Source organism: Stomoxys calcitrans, chromosome 1 (assembly GCF_963082655.1).
Source record: "Stomoxys calcitrans chromosome 1, idStoCalc2.1, whole genome shotgun sequence".
Taxonomy (NCBI): domain Eukaryota; kingdom Metazoa; phylum Arthropoda; class Insecta; order Diptera; family Muscidae; genus Stomoxys; species Stomoxys calcitrans.
Genome location: NC_081552.1, coordinates 163037819 through 163052287, shown reverse-complemented (window position 1 = coordinate 163052287; position 14469 = coordinate 163037819). Strand labels below are relative to the sequence as shown.

The 14469-nt window shown below is 36.8% G+C and overlaps 1 protein-coding gene and 1 long non-coding RNA gene across 13 annotated transcripts in view; one reads left to right on the top strand and one right to left on the bottom strand.

Annotated features, from left to right (window-relative positions):
- LOC106089084 (serine-rich adhesin for platelets) overlaps positions 1-14469 on the top strand; it is a 312770-nt gene that overhangs the window by 233923 nt on the left and 64378 nt on the right. The window lies entirely within an intron of this gene.
- Positions 1-14469, bottom strand: part of LOC106094598 (uncharacterized) — a 249126-nt gene that overhangs the window by 177180 nt on the left and 57477 nt on the right. The window lies entirely within an intron of this gene.

The following is a 14469-nucleotide window of genomic DNA, read 5'->3' as shown; positions in this document are numbered from 1 at the left end:
TGCAAAATTTCAAGCGGCTAGCTTTACTCCTTCGGAAGTTAGCGTGCTTTCGACAGACAGACGGACGGACGGACGAACAGACGGACGGACATGGCTAGATCGACATAAAATGTCGCGACGATCAAGAATATATATACTTTATGGGGTCTCAGACGAATATTTCGAGTAGTTACAAACAGAATGACGAAATTAGTATACCCCCCATCTTATGGTGGAGGGTATAAAAATGTGAGACTAATCGAATAAAAATTGCGCCCTATATAGGTGCAATGCATCTTAAAGGATAAATTCAGCGTCGGATCGCCTATACCATAGTATCGATACGAATACTCATAGCATAGATAGGAAAAATACCTATAGTATCGATAGGAAAAATATCAATCGATATATAGAAAAAAAACAAAATATCGATGACACCATCGATATTTTGCCATCTCTACCTAGTCTTCCCATATAAAATAGGATGAGATCTAAATCTCATCACGTGATCGTGCGTGAACTTGATTGAATTAAAATCCCTTCTGCGTGAGCGTGAGTGAATGATATCCCGCTAACAGCACTAATCATAACTCACGAGAAAATCACGACTCACGAGACACTCAAGACTCACGAGAAAATCACGGCAAACGGTTAATAAAAGAAAATAAAAACTATTTTTCCATCCGTCTAAAATCGGATTTTAATATAAGAATTAAGACACGCTGCCACTATGGAAGAAGTAGAAACAATTTCTATCTACAGATGCATAAAAATAAAAGAGTAAACAAGTGGTTGTGCAAGGTTGGTACATTTTATACATTAATATTCGCACGTTAAAATACAGTATGATTTAAGATTGAATTTTTCAATCCTGAGTAATTGTCGTGAGGCGTAATTGTCTCGTGAGTCGTGAGTATTACATGAGTCGTGATTTTCTAGTGAGCCATGAGTGTCTTGTGAGTCGTGATTGTGTGGTGTGCCTTGCGTAAGCGTTCGTGAGTACACTTTTTGTTTAATCTTCTCTACCTAGTAGTGTCGCTATACGGCACGCCGTTCGGACTCTGCATAAGAAAGGAGGCCCCTTATCATTGAGCTTAAATTATAATAGGACTACACTCATTGATATGAGAGAAGTATACCCTGTTCCTTAATGGAATGTTCATGGGAAATTTAGTACTTTCGTAGCTTCACAGACAGACTGAATTTATTTATATATATACTTTGTTGGGACTTAAATCATTATTTTGACGAGCTTCAAACGGAATGATAAAGTTTGGATACCGCCATCCTTTGGTAGAGTGTGTAAAAAGAATAAACGGAAGATCGATTTATTTCAGTTCTAATTATGTAGTGGGAGTCACCATGGCGTAGAGAACTTGCCAAGAACATTAAAAAAATGTTCAATGCTGGTTATTTTCACACTTATGCTTGTAACAGTTAATAAAAATTTGTATATAAAAATTTGTTGTCATCGACACTTCGTTGGGTCCCATTCGGTAGTCTAGCACAGTCATATGAAATCTCGAAGACACTTTCGGCCTTCCTGCATAGCTGAATTGGACGGCTACCACTTAAAAGCGTAGCAGGCGGGTTAGAAATGCTCCTTAGCCCAAGCGATAAAATGGTCACCAGTGTTACTCCCTGTACCACTTTGTCCCTTATACTTATGACCTGGGACCCACAAATTATCCACCTGTCTCTTAGTATGTGATTTATCCAGTATCCATGGTCCCGGATCACCTAGTACTACTGCAAAGATTTGATGAGTGTTTCGGTCCTGCATGTTACAGCTAAAGTGCACATCTTGGCAACGAAGGATTCTTTTATTTTGTGCACAGCGTCGTACAGGGCGATCTCCACCGACCTTTATTAATTTCTGAGCAGCCCGCTGGATGTTTTCACTCTTTATCATGGTATCCACTACACGCTCCATGGTTTGGAGTAGAAAGAACGGAGAGCCTATAGATCTATAGGCATTTGGTAGCGCATAGCTTGCCTTGCCTTGCATGGGTATACATACCACACTTGCCTTATGCCTGATTTTCGTTTTATATGCGAGTCCTACGGACGCTGTGAGTATAGCGACCGCTTCCTTCTGCAGTAATGCCAAGTATACTCCATTTGGCGGTTTAAACCCCTAACATTTTAAATGGCTCTGTTGCTAGTGTATATGGCAAAATTTGCCATTTTAGTACTTTAGTAAATGTTGGACTTAAAGTCAAATTTTCTGTCCTGCAAAACGCCCAGTTAGCTTGCGCTTTCAGTAGGTGGTAAAATCTCTCCTCTCAAGGAGTCAGCAAAAGAACAACTCCATTCTTTGATAGATTTTCGGTAACGCTATGATCTTCAATCAATTTAACGATTTATCCGTTACTATTACTTACGGCATATACTTGTATAAAACGGACAAGAAGTAGTAAACGTCATTAACATCGAAAAAGCTCTCCTACTTGTTTAGTTTCGACTTCATTTCATTGTTCTAGTTTCGTTATGTCTGCTATAGCGACTATATAAATAATTCAAAAATTTATGATGAAAAGTTTTTGCTTTAAATCTTTTTATAGTCCGTTTGCGGAGCATGTTGACCCGTTAAGATAATCACAAATGGTGAGAAAGAGCAACAGCAGAAAATGTTTTTGATGTTCTCGCCAGGATTCGAACAAAGATGTTTTCTGTAATACACGCACCTTCTTACCTATGCTATGTTCATAAATTCACGTAAGTTTATATTAGTTTTTCTTGCTAATTATTAACTCTGTCAAAAACTATATTTTTGACGAGGCTTACAACGCTTCCAACGTATGTATATACGTAGGAAATGTATGTCATGTATGTCAGAGTTTCCGACAGGCCATCTCTGATAACAAGTAAATACGTGCTAAGTTCGGCCAATTCGAATCTTTGAGAATCCACCGCCATGGATTCTGTTAAAAGCTTTTGCATAAAAGGGCATAGTTCTATTTGCTTATATAACGGAAAACCAGGTTATAAACCTATTCGGACCGTGCATGGCACGATTGTTGGAAGACTACCACATACAAAATTTCAGTCCGATCGGCTAAAAATGGAGGATTTTAGGGGCGCAAGATGTCAAATCGGGAGATCGATTTATATGAGAGCTATATCAGACTATTCACCGATTTGAACATTAAATGTCACAATTGTTGGCAGTCATAATGAAAATTATGGCCTCTAGGGGCTCAAGACACCTAATCCGAAGATGAGTTTATATGGGAGCTATATTAGGAGCATACTTGTCAAGATTGTTAGAAGTAACAGCCTAGGAGCTCAAGGTATCAAATAAGGAGATCGGTTTATATGGGAGCTACATCAGTTTATACATCAATTTAGATCATACTTGGTGCGATCGTTGAAAGTTGTAACAGAACACCATGTGCAAAGTTTCAGCCTAATCGGGTAATAATAATGCTTCTAGGTGCTCAAGAAGTCAAGTCAAAGGATCACTTTATATAGGAGCTATATCCAAATCTGAACCAATATGACCCATTTGCAATACACATGACGAACGGCTAGCTTAACGCCTTTGACCGTAATCGAACTTTCCACAGACAGACAGACGGATATGGATAGATCAAGATAAAAGATATACATATATACTTTACTAGCTGACCCAGGCCCGCTCCGCTGCGCCTTCTTTTACTTTATATGGAACAAAAGTTTCCTTGGAATATTTATTTTCGACAAATAAAGATTAGTGAAGTACCATGGTAACATGACTAACAGTTTAATAATATAAGTGCCTTTTCTGAATCCCATATGATCTTTATTGGTCCGTAGACCAATAAATTTAAGTTTGGGTGTAAGGTGTACTCCATTCATAAAATACTTCATTTCAGCCCGATATTCACATGATGTCTGATTTAGTGGTGTTTTCGGGGGAGAGGTGGTCCCCCAAATACTTGGCCCTGAAAAAAATATCATCATCGTGGTGTTCTCTTAAATACCATTTATTTAAACTCCATATTGCCGTTGGCTTAAGAGGAGTTTACATGATGAGGCGTCCCCCAAACACATGGCCCCAAAATAGGTTATCAAATTCGTTTTCTAATCTCAAATACCTTTCATTTGAGCCACATTTTGGCATGGTCGAAAAATTTTTTCCCTTTGGGGGTGTTTTGGGAAAGGGGTGATGCCCTAAATACATGGTCGTATAGTTGGATATCAAATTCGTATTCTACTCCTAAATACCTTTATTTGAGCCCCATATTGCGATGGTCACTAAAAAATTGGTGTTTGTGGGGTATTTTGGGAAAGGGGTAGACCCCCAGAAAATTGGTCCCGAAAATGGGTGCCAATTCTTGCTCTTCCCCCCAATACCTTTCATTTAAGCTCCACATTGGCATGGTCGGTAAATATGCCCGATTTAGGGGTGTTTTGGGGATTGGGGTGGTAGGTGGTAGGGTAGCACCTGGTCCCACAATTGGATATCAGATACGTTATCTTATCGTAAATACCTTTCATTTGAGTCCCATATTGTCGTGATTGGTCTAAATACATGTTTGGTAGGTTTTAGGGTGGGGCGGCCCCCCTAGGTACCCCATCCGAAATTTGGATACCAAATTTTTATTTTTAGGGTACTATATGAGAGCACACAAAGTTTCGCTTAAATCGCACCACCCATCTCCGAGATCTGGCGTTTCTGAGAATTAGGGTAAGGGGGAGGGTCCGCCCCCCCCCTTCAGATATCAAAAAATGTAGTAACCTATTTTCACCACGTGGTCATTATGCACCATCTGTGAAAATTTCAAGAAAATCGGTTCAGCCGTTTCTGAGTCTATAAGGAACACACAAACAAACAAATCTACAAACAAACACAAATTGATTTTTATATATTAGATGGGGTCGCACATAAATATTCCTTGCACATAAATTCCCTTTTCAATATTTTTCTATCTGTTTGTTAACTTAATGTTCACATCATTTAACAAATTTAAGCCCAATGGAAAAAATGAGGCCTCTTAGGCTTAAAAGTCAAATCGGGTTATTGCGTCATATAAGAGCTTCATCCAATATAAGAATCAACGGCAACCAAGACAAATTTAGATAGACTCGAATCGAATGTTAATCCAAAATGACCTGATTTATACACTCGATGTATATATAATATTCAGACCTATTAAGCCAAAGGCTTCCGATATCCCAAAAAAGTGGCGTGTTTTAATTTACGAAGAAAACCTCTATTAAAGCAGGAAACAATGGTCAATGAGATGTTCAGGTTCTTGGAAAATTAAAAAAAACTAGCCTTAAATATATTTAAAAAATAAATAACAAAATTTTAAATTGAATTGAAAGAATTTTGAATGTTTTAAAGCCACGGCTAAACTTAATGTTATCTTAAGAATAATTATTATATTCTGCGGTCAAATGTTGCAAATAAATTAAAAAATATTTTTGTTCATTGACTAAAAACTGCCATCCGACTCATTTGTTGTCGTTCGATTCACTGGCTGTCACTGCTTAGTTCAGTTTGAGCAAATTATTTTAATTGTTTATAATTAATACGAAATGTTACTTAACAAATCCCAAGATTACTAACCCCAAACATAGAGAAAAGCATAACTGAAGAAACATCCACTGAGATTTGTGGATTCATTGACTCGGCACGCAATGACTTTCACTGCCATCTTCTATGGACTCCAAATGATACGAAGGCAAGATATAATGCGACCCATCGTAATTATCTGAAATCATTTCCCAAATAACACAACAGCTAACAAAGGTATACTCTATAAGTAATTGTTTAATGAAGAAATTTTTTGCCACCAAAATAAAGATGATACACCAGAGAGAAAAGTTAAAACAAGTAAGAAAAGGCAAAAGTCGGTCAGAGTCGACTATATATTACCCTCCTGGTCTCCTTCTTAGTAAACAAATGCACAAAGTTATAATACCCTCTTCCACAGTTTTGGCGTAGTTATAACAAGTAAAAGCGTGCTAAGTTCGGCCGGGCCGAATCTTATATACCCTCCACCATCGATCGCATTTGTCGAGTTCTTTTCCCGGCATCTCTTCTTAGGCAAAAAAAGATATAAGAAAAGAGTTGCTCTGCTATTAAAACGATATCAAGATATGGTTCGGACCACAATTGAATTATATGTTGGAGACCTGTGTAAATTTTCAGCCAATTCGTATAAGAATTGCGCCCATTGGGGCTCACGAAGTAAAATAGAGAGAACGATTTATATGGGATCTGTATCGGGCTATAAACCGATTTATATGGCAGCTATATCAGGTTATGAACCGATTTAAACCTTATTTGACACAGTTGTTGAAAGTAAAAATAAAACACGTCATGCTAAATCATGCATCAGCCAAATCGGATAGGAATTGCGCCCTCTAGAAGCTCAAAAAGTCAAATCCCCAGATCGGTTTTTATGGCAGCTGTATCAGGTTATGGACCGATTTAAACCATTCTTGGCACAGTTTTTGGGCATCATAACAAAACACGTCGTTCGAAATTTCATTCTGATCGGATAAGAATTGCGCACGCTAGAGGCTCAAGAAGTCAAGACCCAAGATCGGTTTATATGGCAGCTATATCAGGTTATTGACCGATTTGAACTATACTTGGCACAGTTGTTGAATGTTATAGCAAAACACGTCATGCAAAATTTCATTTCAATCGGATAAGAATTGCGCACTCTAGAGGCTCAAGAAGTCAAGACCCAAGATCGGTTTATATGGCAGCTATATCAAAACATGGACATTACAATACCAACCGACCTACACTAATAAGAAGTATTTGTGCAAAATTTCAAGCGGCTAGCTTTACTCCTTCGGAAGTTAGCGTGATTTCGACAGACAGACGGACGGACGGATGGGAGGACAGACGGACGGACACGGCTAGATCGACATAAAATTTCGCGACGATCAAGAATATATATACTTTATGGGGTCTCAGACGAATATTTCGAGTAGTTACAAACAGAATGACGAAATTAGTATACCCCCCATCTTATGGTGGAGGGTATAAAAACTCTTTACGAAAGGGCATATAACGCTCTTATTGGTAATGTTGCTAGAGATTAGTAATGTATCAATTAATCAACTAGCCCCTCTTAATACCTTGCGTGTCGGATATGAACATAGGAAATGACTTCAAAAAAATCAATTTATTGCGAAGGGTTTCAAGCCCAAGAGGAAATATCAGCTTAGTTTTCGTGCTTGATACTTATGAAAAGGTAAATTAAAAAAAATTACCCAAAAATATTAATTTTAATCGCCTCTTTGGAATGTATAACTTGATTGCACAGTGGTTTCTTAAATGTTTTTAGTTTAAGCGCATATTAAAATCATTATTTGATATTATCAACAACCTCATATCATATTTAAATATAGCTGAACATTTTAGATTTGAAATGATAATTTTGTTCGAATTCATCTTCATTTCTCATTCATTCATTTCATTTCGACATTCCCCCTTGCAGATAAATCAAATGATTAGTATGTTACCAGATCAGAGATGTTTTCAGAGCAAGAGAGCAGGTATTGGCAACGGAATAATAAAGGCCAACACACAGAAAAAAAAAAATAGCCGAAAATTTTATTAATTAAAAATTTAATTGAGTATAAAATTGTTTTTTTTTAATTAAAAAATTAATTGATTCAATCATTTTTTAATTGAATATGATTTTTGTCAATCACAGTCGTGATTGAGATTTGTGCCACTTTCAATTAAAAAGTTAAATAATTCATTTAACATTTTAATTGGATCTGATCATTTTTACAATCATAATCGTGATTAAAAATTTTGTTATTTCAATTAAAAATTTTATTGATTTAGCCCAAGAGCCCAAGGACCTTTGCCCAAAAAACTTACCTGGAGTTCATTTTCTAGGAGCTAAATATTTGTGTACATAAATAAATTAATTGAATTTTTCAAAAAAAAATTTCATTAGTTTTTTCTTTGGAAGAAATAAAAAATTATTTGAAAATTTAAAAAATGTCAATCATTCTTTTAATTGGATCAATTAAAAAAATTAATTGAAAGTTTCAAAATTTATTAATTGAATATACAATTTGTTAATTGAACAATTTTTCAGTTACTTTTCCAAAAACGTTGATTGATGTTGTCATTTTCATGATTGAAGCAGTTTAATTTTAATTGGATCAATTAAATTCATCATTGAAGCCGATTTCTATTTTTTTCTGCGTAGAGAAAATATTCTTATAGCAAAGTAATCACAGCCGACACAGACAAAATTTATATGATAGAATGCACCTTACTACCCATGTTGGTATGTGATTCCAATGTGTCGGTCCTTTGCGAAGTTACTCGAGGCAGTACACAGAAAAAAATAAAAATCAGTTTCAATCACGAAATGAATTTAACCAATTAATTTTTTAATTGAAACTGCTTTATTCACGAAAATGACAATATCAATCGCCGTTTTTGAAAAAATAATTGAAATTATTTCAATTATAAAAATTGCATATTCAATTAAAAAAATGATTGAAATCTTCAATTAATTTTTTAATTGAATAAATTTCAAAACGAATTGAAATTGTTAAAATTTACAACTAATTTGAAAATAATTTAATTAAAATATGATTGAAATTTTTTCGAAATTTCCAAATAATTTCTGAACATGAACTTGAGGTGCATTGTTTAGGCAAAGGTATAAAAATTCCCGCGGGGTTTCTCAAAAAATTTCAGGTGTCGGGTACGGGTGCCTTACAGATTCGTTGTTAATGTAGTAGCATTATTTTGTGCACTGAGGCGGCAGCCTTTGACCAATGAAGTACCTTATCGGGTTGATCCGGCATGTATAACCGGCTGCCATGGTATTGCTATAGATCTGTCGAAATATGGGACGTATGGTTCAATGAAATTTCCTTCACTTAATATTAGAGGGGACATTTTGCCTTTAAAAGAATTTAATGAAGCACCATATTAGAAAATCGTGTAAGATTCGATTAAAAAAAAATGTTTGAATCAATTAAATTTTTAATTAAAATTACAACATGTTCAATCACGACTGTGATGAAAAAAATTTCAGATTCAATTAAAAACAAGTAAAAGCGTGCTAAGTTCGGCCGGGCCGAATCTTATATACCCTCCACCATGGGTCGCATTTGTCGAGTTCTTTTCCCGGCATCTCTTCTTAGGCAAAAAAAGATATAAGAAAAGAGTTGCTCTGCTATTAAAACGATATCAAGATATGGTCCGGTTCGGACCACAATTAAATTAATATATGTTGGAGACCTGTGTAAAATTTCAGCCAATTCGTATAAGAATTGCGCTCACGAAGTAAAACAGAGAGAGAACGATTTATATGGGATCTGTATCGGGCTATAGACCAATTCAGACCATAATAAACACGTTTGTTGATGGTCATGAGAGGATCCATCGTACAAAATTGCAGGCATATCGGATAATAATTGCGACCTCTAGGGGTCAAGAAGTCAAGATCCCAGATCGGTTTATATGGCAGCTATATCAGTTTATGAACCGATTTGAACCTTATTTGACACAGTAAAATAAAATAAAATACGCCATGCAAAATGTCAGCCAAATCGGATAGGAATTGCGCCCTCTAGAAGCTCAAGAAGTCAAATCCCCAGATCTGTTATATACAGCTATATCAGGTTATGGACCGATTTCAACCATACTGGGCACAGTTGTTTGATATCATAACGAAATACTTCGTGCAAAAATTTATTCAAATCGCATAAGAATTGTGCCCTCTAGAGGCTTAAGAAGTCAAGACCCAAGATCGGTTTATATGGCAGCTATATCAGGTTATGGACCGATTTAAACCAAACTTGGCACAGTTGTTGGGTATCATAACAAAACACGTCGTGCGAAATTCCATTCCAATCGGATAAGAATTGCGCCCTCTAGAGGCTAAAGAAGTCAAGACCCAAGATCGGTTTATATGGCAGCTATATCAGGATATGGACCGATTTGAACCATACTTGGCACAGTTGTTGGATATCATAACAAAACACGTTGTGCAAAATTTCATTCCAATCGAATAAGAATTGCGTCCTCTAGAGGCTCAAGAAGTCAAGACCCAAGATCGGTTTATATGACAGCTATATCAGGTTATCGACCGATTTGAACCATACTTGGCACAGTTGTTGGATATCGTAACAAAGCACGTCGTGCAAAATTTCATTCTGATCGGATAAGAATTGCGCACGCTAGAGCCTCAAGAATTCAAGACCCAAGATCGATTTATATGGCAACTATATCAAAACATGGACCGATATGGCCCATTTACAATACCAACCGACCTACGCTAATAAGAAGTATTTGTGCAAAATTTCAAGCGGCTAGCTTTACTCCTTCGGAAGTTAGCGTGCTTTCGACAGACAGACGGACGGACATGGCTAGATCGACATAAAATGTCGCGACGATCAAGAATATATATACTTTATGGGGTATAATTAAATTAATCAATTTTTTATACCCTCCACCATAGGATGGGGGTATACTAATTTGTCATTCTGTTTGTAACTACTCGAAATATTCGTCTGAGACCCCATAAAGTATATACATCCATGATCGTCATGACATTTTATGTCCATCAAGCCATGTCCGTCCGTCTGTCTGTCGAAAGCACGCTAACTTTCGAAAGAGTAAAGCTAGCCGCTTGAAATTTTGCACAAATACTTCTTATTAGTGTAGGTCAGTTGGGATTGTAAATGGGATATATCGGTCCATGTTTTGATATAGCTGTCATATAAACCGATCTTGGGTTTTGACTTCATGAACCTCTAGAGGAGGCAATTCTTATCCGATTGGAATGAAATTTTGCACTACGTGTTTTGTTATGATGTCCAACCACTGTGCGAAGTAAGGTTCAAATCGGTTCATAACCTGATATAATTACCATATAAACCGATCTGGGATCTTGACTTCTTGGGCCTCGAGAGGTCCTAATTATTATCCGATTTGGCTGAATTTTTGTACGACGGATCCTCTATTGACCATCACCATACGTGTTTATTATGGTCTGAATCGGTATTTAGCCCGATACAGCTCCCATATAAATCGATCTCTCTATTTTACTTCTTGAGCCCCCAAAGGGCGCAATTTTTATTCGAATTGGCTTACACAGGTCTACGACATATAATTTAATTGTGGTCCGAACCGGACCATATCTTGGTATAGGACCATATCTTTTATCCTTTTTTTTGCCTAAGAAGAGATGCTGGGAAAGAACTTGACAAATGCGACCCATGGTGGAGGGTATATAAGATTCGGCCCGGCCCAACTTAGCACGCTTTTACTTTTGTTTAATTAAAAATAGCAAAAATTTCAATCACAACTGTAATTGAAAAAAAAATAATTTTCAATTAAAAAATTATTGAATCAATTAATTTTTTAATTGAAAACGATTTTTGTGATTTCTTTCTGTGTTCTTAGAGTGTTTAAAAGGAATGTTCACTTGTTATACCCTCCACCATAGGATGAGTGTATACTAATTTCGTCATTCCGTTTGTAACATATCGAAATATTGATTTGGGACCCAAAAAGTATATAATATATAGAAAACATATACTATGTACTAGCTGGACAGGGCCCGCTCGCTGCGCCTTCATTTACTTTATATGGAACAAAATTATCCTTTGAATATTTATTTTTGACAATTAAAGAGCTTTGAGTGAAATACCATGCTACGAAAAAAGTATGTGTATATAGCTTTAGAAACAGTATAACAATATGAATGCTCTTATCTCCATATCCATATGATCATTATTCTTCTATGAATTTGCTCGGAGGGTTTATGGTCATTTGAGTTTGGATGTTAAAGACTTATTTTGGCTTAAAAGACTTTATTGGAGCCCCATATTCTCATATGGATTTTGGTAGTGAGAAGTGCCCCAGGGGGGTAGTTGGTAGGTTAAGGTGGGTGATGTGGACCCCCAGAAACGTGGTCCCGTAAGTGGGTATGAATTTTGTGCCCTACTCCCAAGTACCTTTCATTTGTGCCACAAATTGCCAAGATCGGTAGATATGTATGTCCAATTTAGGGATGTTTTGTGGGGTGAGGTGGTCCCCCATTCACTTAGTCCTGCAAAAATATTAGCATCGTGCTCTACCCTCAAAAACCATTTTTTAACCCATATTGCCATTGGTTTAAAGGAAGTCTATGGGAAGAGGCGTCCCCCAGAGACTTGGCCTACAATTTTTTATTAAATTCGTTTTCAAATCTCAAATACCTTTAATCTGAGCCACATATTACCATTGTCGATAAATGTTTACCATACCATATTGCGTCGGTCAGTAAATAATTGCTGTTTGTGGGTTGTTTTTGGGGAAAGGGTAGACACCCAGAAAATTTGTTCCGAAAGGGGGTACCAATTTCGTGCTCTACTCCCCAATACCTTTCACTTGAGCCCCACATTGGTATGGTCAGTAAATATGTCCGATTAAGGGGTGTTTTGGGGAGTAAGGTGGTCGCCCAATCCCTCAAAACAGCCCCCAAAACGGTCGTGTTTCTCGACTATGGAAATATGGGGACTTGGCCCTGAAAATATATATCAGATTCTTGTTTTACTCTAAAATACCTCTTATTTGAGCCCCATATTGCAATGGTCAGCAAATACGTCTTATTTGGCTGTTGTTATGGGGTTGAGGTGGCCCATAAACACTTTTTCCTGAATATTGATATCATATTCGGGCTTTACTCCCAAAGACTTTTCATTTGAGCCCCATATTGCTATGGTCGCAAATTGGTCCCCTTGGGGGGGGGGGGGGGGTGTTTTGAAGAAGGGGTGGACCCCCAAAAACTAAGTCCCACATTTGGATATCAGATTCGTAATCTACTCGAAAATACCTTTCATTTGAGTCCCAAATTGCCATTGTCAGTAAATATGTCCGATTTAGGGGGGTTTTGGAGGTTGGGTTGGACCCCCAAACACTTGGTCCGACAATTGGATATCAGATACGTTTTCTACTCTTAAATACCTTTCATTTGCATCGCATATTGTCGTGATTGGAATATATATATGTATATTTGGTAGGTTTTGGGGGTGGGGCGGCGCCCTAGGCACCCCATCCGAAATTTGGATACCAAATTTTTATTTTAGGTTACTATAAGAGAGCACACAAAATTTCGCTTAAGTCGCACCACCCATCTCCGAGATCTGGCGTTTCTGAAAATTAGGGTAAGGGGGAGGGTCCGCCCCCTTCAGATATCAAAAAATATCTGTGAAAATTTCAAGATAAACGGTTTAGCCGTTTCTGAGTCTATAAGGAACACACAAACAAACACAAATTGATTTTTATGTATAAGATATTCTTAATCGTTTTATATTCTAAATCGATTTAGCAATGTCTGTCCGTTGGTCGAAAGCACGCTAACTTTCGAAGGAATAGAGCTAGGCGCTTCAATTTTTGAGCGTGTATTTCCTATTAGTGTAGGTCGGCTGAGATTGTAAATGGGCTATATCGTCCCATGTTTTAATATAGCTGCCATATAACCCGATCCTGGATCTTGAATTCTTGAGCATCTACAGGGCGCAATTCTTACTCGATTTGTCTGAAATATTGCACGAAGTGTTTTGTTATATTTTTCAACAACTGTGGTAAGTATAGTCAAAATTGGTTTATAACCTGTTATAGCTTCCATATAAACCGAGCTCGGATCTTCTTTAGTCTCTAGAGGACACAATTATTATCCGATTTGGCTAAAACTTTGCATGAAGTATTTTGCTATGACTTCCAAGAACTATGTTTAGTATGGTCTACATCGGTTCATAACTTTATATAGCTTCCATGTGAACCGATCTCCCGATCATATTTCTTGAGTATCTAAAATATATATTCTTGAGTATAAAAAAAACGCAATTATAATCCGATTTGGCTAAAATTTAGCATGATGTGTTTTTTTTTTTTAATTCTAGCAGCTATGCTAAGTATGGTCGAAATCGGTTAGTTACCTGATATAGCTTCCATATAAACCGATCTCCCGATTATACTTTTTGAGCCTCTAGAAGATACAATTATTATCCGATTTGGCTAAAATTTTGCACGAACTGTTTTGCTTTGACTTTCAATAACTATGCTTTGTATGGTCGAAATCGGTTTATAACCTGCTATAGCTCCCATACAAACCGATCTCCCGATTAACTTCTTATCCGGTACCTCGACTTAAACATAAATGCGAAATAGGGTCTAAATCGGTTCATAACCTGATAAAGCTACCATATAAACCGATCTTCCAATTTTACTTCTAGAGGCTGGTATATTAAAAGTGATTTTGCTAACACTTCAAATATACCTGTCAAACATGGTATGAATCGATTCATAGCCTGGTATAGCTTTCATATAAACAGATCCCCGATTTTGTACCCTGATTCCCTATAGGGTGCAGTTTTTATCGGAATTGGCTGAAATTTTGAACAATGACTTTTACTACACAGATAAAAATAACTTTAAAAACTTGTCCCTTGGTTTGGCTCGAACAATTTACAAAAACAGGTGTTGGTGTTTTATTTGTAATTTCACCAAAATTT